The sequence below is a fragment of the Triticum dicoccoides genome, chromosome 7A (genome assembly GCF_002162155.2).
Source record: "Triticum dicoccoides isolate Atlit2015 ecotype Zavitan chromosome 7A, WEW_v2.0, whole genome shotgun sequence".
NCBI classification, from domain to species: domain Eukaryota; kingdom Viridiplantae; phylum Streptophyta; class Magnoliopsida; order Poales; family Poaceae; genus Triticum; species Triticum dicoccoides.
Window position 1 is genome coordinate 361,591,843 of NC_041392.1, and position 6,000 is coordinate 361,597,842.

Below are 6,000 nucleotides of genomic sequence, written 5' to 3' on the forward strand. Positions count from 1 at the left end.
TACACGTGAAGAACATGGTGGAGATGATTCTGATCATGAGACGCAATACATGGCTCCTGAAGACGCTGACAGGTATGAATGTTTAGTTGCTCAACGTGTTTTGAGTGTGCAGGTCACACAAGCTGAGCAAAATCAGAGGCGCAATTTGTTCCATACCAAGGGAGTTGTGAAGGAACGTTCTGTGCGCGTCATCATAGAGGAGGGAGCTGCAACAACTTGGCTAGCATGGAGATGGTGGAGAAGCTTTCTCTCACCACAAGACCACATCCACATCCTTACTACATCCAATGGTTCAACAACAGCGGCAAGGTTAAGGTAACACGTACTGTTCGTGTGCATTTTAGTATCTCTACATATGCTGATTATGTTGATTGTGATGTGGTACCTATGCAAGCATGTTCCTTATTACTTGGTAGACCATGGCAATTTGATAAAAATTCTGTACACCATGGTAGAAACAATCACTATACTCTTGTTCATAAGGGTAAAAATATTACTTTGCTTCCTATGACTCCTGATTCCATTTTGAAAGATGATATTAATAGAGCTAATAAAGCAAAACAGGAGACGAATAAGAGTGAAAATCAGATTGTGGCAAAAGAATTTGAGCAACAAATGAAGCCTAATAATAAACCATCTAATGTTGCTTCTGAAATTAAATTGAAAAGTGCATGTTTATTTGCCACCAAATCTGATATTGATGAGCTAGATTTCAGCAAATCTGTTTGCTATGCTTTTGTGTGCAAAGAGGCATTATTTTCATTCGAGGACGTGCCTTCCTCTTTGCCTCCTGCTGTCACTAACATTTTGCAGGAGTTCGCTGACGTCTTTCCACAAGACGTGCCACCGGGATTACCGCCTATTCGAGGGATTGAGCATCAGATTGACTTAATTCCCGGTGCTTCACTGCCAAACCGTGCACCATACCGTACCAATCCAGAGGAGACGAAGGAGATTATGCGCCAAGTACAAGAGCTTCTCGACAAAGGTTATATACGCGAATCCCTTCGTCCTTGTGCTGTTCCTATTATTCTAGTGCCGAAAAAGGATGGTACATCACGTATGTGTGTTGATTGTAGAGGCATTAATAATATTACTATTCGTTATCATCATCCTATTCCTAGGCTAGATGATATGCTTGATGAATTGAGTGGTTCTACAATATTCTCCAAAGTTGATTTGCGTAGTGGCTACCACCAAATTCGTATGAAATTGGGAGATGAATGGAAAACAGCATTTAAAACTAAGTTTGGATTATATGAGTGGTTAGTCATGCCTTTTGGGTTAACTAACGCACCTAGTACTTTCATGAGATTAATGAACGAAGTTTTACGTGCTTTCATTGGACGATTTGTGGTAGTTTACTTTGATGACATACTGATTTATAGCAGATCTTTGGAAGAACATTTGGAACATTTACGTGCTGTTTTTATTGCTCTACGTGATGCACGTTTGTTTGGTAACCTTGGGAAGTGCACCTTTTGCACCGACCGAGTATCTTTTCTTGGCTATGTTGTTACTCCACAGGGAATTGAAGTTGACAAAGCCAAGATTGAAGCTATTGAGAGTTGGCCGCAGCCCAAAACGGTCACACAAGTGAGGAGTTTTCTTGGCCTCGCTGGATTCTATAGGCGTTGATGAGGACATCAATACAATTGTTACACCCACAGGCCCTGCTGCTATACATACTGGACCAATTACTAGAGCTCGTGCACGCCAACTAAATTACCAGGTACTTTCGTTTCTTGGTAATGATTCTAATGTTCATGAGAATATGATGCTGCCTAAATTGGATACATTTGTTTTGCTTACAAATGAAGGGCCTAGCTTGGAGAAGGATGAACATTGGAGCAAGAACAAGCATGGAGATGATGGCATGCGCAAGGGAAACAAGAACGGAGTTACAAGTGATGATTTCAGGACTTTGAAGCCACCATAATGGGTGCATGAAGCCTTGGACGAAATATACAAGATGCCACTTCATAAATTTCGTCCCGAGGCTATTTTAGGTGCTGCGTCACCTTATTATTGGGCCAGACCCATGTAATTTCGAAATACATAAGTATAGGCTATTTTTAGAGTTAGTATGTGTGGGGAAACAAGAGATAGGGTTGATTTCGGACCCCTCCACCAAGGGCCACGAAATTCCCCCCCTCTTCCTCCATATATACAGCCCTTAGGGCATCGTTTAGACTTTGGGTTTTGTTTAGATTAAAAGTTCGCCATAGCTGCAACTTCGCGTACTTCGTTTGTGTTCAACGACCAGACAAAGGCGTCACAGAACCCCACCTTGATCAATAAAGCTTTCATCTTATATTCGCAATATCCAGATTGCAATCTTAGTTTCTTGCTTGTTCTTCGTTTGCTCGCAGGAAACAGACCCTCGTGGTCAGGTTGATCGTGCTCCGGCGTGGTCAATAACCTCTCGGAGTTGGGTTAGCGATTGCTAAGGCGCGACGTCCTCGCACGTTCGTAGTCGGATCGTCAAAGTCGACTTCCACCAAAGCGAAATCCACCATCTCATCGAAAGACGGGACACCTTTGCCTCTATCATCACGAGTATAATAAGCAGGGACGAAAGTATGTCGCATGGCAAGTTTCAAATCATCCCAAGTAGTAGGTATATAATCAGGGTGTAACCGACAATATTCACTCCACCAAACCAAAGCATAACCAGTGAAAGAACCAACCGCAACCTTAACCTTTTTATGTTCATTGAAATTATGGGAAGCAAATATATTTTTTATGTCGAACTCCCATTCAATATATAAAGCAGGTTTAAAACGGCCATTAAATGGTGGTATAGATACATTAACCTGATCATGTGCATTTGGATGTTTGTGCACCTCTCGTGACGGTTGTGGTATTTGCAAAGGTGGTGGCACGTCTCCCGCGATCGACAAAGCCCATGAATTGACTCTGGATCCTGTCATGATTAGTAGAACAAGAAACAAAACCCAAAAATAATGTTCCTATAACTACTAGGATGTGGTGGTAAAATGCTCACAGTAAAGCAAATATCAATGTCTTACAAGTTCTTACCATGCAGCGGGCGGTGATCGGCAACCAGCGGTGTCAAGTAACTCTGAATATTGAGTAAAGCGATTGCCAGGGAAGCGTACGTATACACGGTGTAGAAATATGTGGAGCTGGGTTGGCTATATATGGTAGCAAAAGATTAGCAATAATCAATTCAAAGATGCAATGTTGAATAAACGCTCAACGACGGTACTGTGCTGGTCCTAGGCTAGACCGGACTAGAGACGCGAGCCTAGAACACTAATGAGGTCACGGCGTAGCACAACTAGCATCAATGAAGGATACTAAGTAGCTCTTGACAGCAAGATATAAGTGAAGATCACAACGGCAGTGAAGATAATGATGAAAAACAACTGCCAAGCAGGATATACAACAACTTTCTCTCCAACTTTCCTCTTGAAAAGTTTGAGACAATTTTCTGATAAATTCTTTCAAAGAATGCTACTAACTCAAGCTTTCCAATGCAAAAAGAATCACTCAATTCCGAGTTGATATGAGGAGTCAAAGAATTCTAAAACTAGCCTGAAAAATTGGAACAAGCTGTGTTCACGAACTTCGGAGGGCAAAAAGACCTATTTAGAAGCCGATTTTGAGGTGTCAAATATTGAACTAGCTTCTTCAATTTAGATGCGGCTCGTCGCTGTCTTCAATTTGAGTACTCACGGAGCCAAAACGGACTTCGTATGAGGAAGATACACCTGTTTTACTGAACAGTGCGCAAAACAGATTCCAATCCGAATTCAGGTACGAGATTGATTCTAGATAGATCCAATTTTTTTTTCTTCTCTCTTTTTTTTCTCACGCTTTTTTTTCTTTTTCTTTCCAAAACAAACTAGATCTCAACTATTATTATGACAATGAATGGTGGGTAGCACGTGGTGGAAATTGATGGATGGGTGGTGGACAGCGGAAGAGATAATGATGCAGCGGTGGCGTGACTAATGTGAAAAGAACTCGAAACTCTAAACGAACTAGACACTAAGACCAGCAACTCGACACGACGATGCAACCGATAATTCAACTATGCAAGCAATGAAAAGAAAATTGCAAAGGCTCAGATTGGCTTGGACCAAGGATGAATAGATCTAACTCTTTTTTGTGGCTTTTTCTTGGACAATAGGTAAGAAAATAAATCTAATCTAGGAAAACTGGAAATTCTCACCGAGCAATGATGAGGACATCAATACAATTGTTACACCCACAGCCCCTGCTGCTATACATACTGGACCAATTACTAGAGCTCGTGCACGCCAACTAAATTACCAGGTACTTTCGTTTCTTGGTAATGATTCTAATGTTCATGAGAATATGATGCTGCCTAAATTGGATACATTTGTTTTGCTTACAAATGAAGGGCCTAGCTTGGAGAAGGATGAACATTGGAGCAAGAACAAGCATGGAGATGATGGCCTGCGCAAGGGGAACAAGAACGGAGTTACAAGTGATGATTTCAGGACTTTGAAGCCACCATAATGGGTGCATGAAGCCTTGGACGAAATATACAAGATGCCACTTCATAAATTTCGTCCCGAGGCTATTTTAGGTGCTGCGTCACCTTATTATTGGGCCAGGCCCATGTAATTTCGAAATACATAAGTATAGGCTATTTTTAGAGTCCGTATGTGTGGGGAAACAAGAGATAGGGTTGATTTCGGACCCCTCCACCAAGGGCCACGAAATTCCCCCCTCTTCCTCCATATATACAGCCCTTAGGGCATCGTTTAGACTTTGGGTTTTGTTTAGATTAAAAGTTCGCCATAGCTGCAACTTCGCGTACTTCGTTTGTGTTCAACGACCAGACAAAGGCGTCACAGAACCCCACCTTGAGCAATAAAGCTTTCATCTTATATTCGCAATATCCAGATTGCAATCTCAGTTTCTTGCTTGTTCTTCGTTTGCTCGCAGGAAACAGACCCTCGTGGTCAGGTTGATCGTCTCCGGCGTGGTCAATAACCTCTCGGAGTTGGTTTAGCGATTGCTAAGGCGCGACGTCCTCGCACGTTCGTAGTCGGATCGTCAAAGTCGACTTCCACCAAAGCGAAATCCACCATCTCATCAAAAGACGGGACACCTTTGCCTCTATCAAGTGGTATCAGATTTCCAGGTTGCTCAGTGAGATTTTACAGTTTTTCGTAGTTTAGATCGAGTCTGTTCTTCATACCTACAGTCCACGAAAAAGCCACAAAAAAAATTAGGGTTAGTTCATCATATCCGAACCAATCTGAGCCTTTGCATAATCTTTTTAGGGTTTTGCTTTGTTGAATTTGCGGTTGCATCGTCGTGTCTAGTTGCTGGTCTTAGATTCTAGTCTTTTAGAGTTTCGAGTTCTGGTCATAAGTTGTCACGCCGCCGCCGCACCATCATCATCGCCCCTGCCATCTACCACCACCGCTTATCCGCCACCGCTTCGAATCCGTATCCATATACCACCACAGCTGTCATATACCACCACCGCTGCCATCTACCACCATATATCCACCACCAATCCGAGTTCTTGTCATATTAGGTTTGATGAGGACATCAATACAATTGTTACACCCACAGCCCCTGCTGCTATACATACTGGACCAATTACTAGAGCTCGTGCACGCCAACTAAATTACCAGGTACTTTCGTTTCTTGGTAATGATTCTAATGTTCATGAGAATATGATGCTGCCTAAATTGGATACATTTGTTTTGCTTACAAATGAAGGGCCTAGCTTGGAGAAGGATGAACATTGGAGCAAGAACAAGCATGGAGATGATGGCATGCGCAAGGGGAACAAGAACGGAGTTACAAGTGATGATTTCAGGACTTTGAAGCCACCATAATGGGTGCATGAAGCCTTGGACGAAATATACAAGATGCCACTTCCTAAATTTCGTCCCGAGGCTATTTTAGGTGCTGCGTCACCTTATTATTGGGCCAGACCCATGTAATTTCGAAATACATAAGTATAGGCTATTTTTAGAGTCCGTA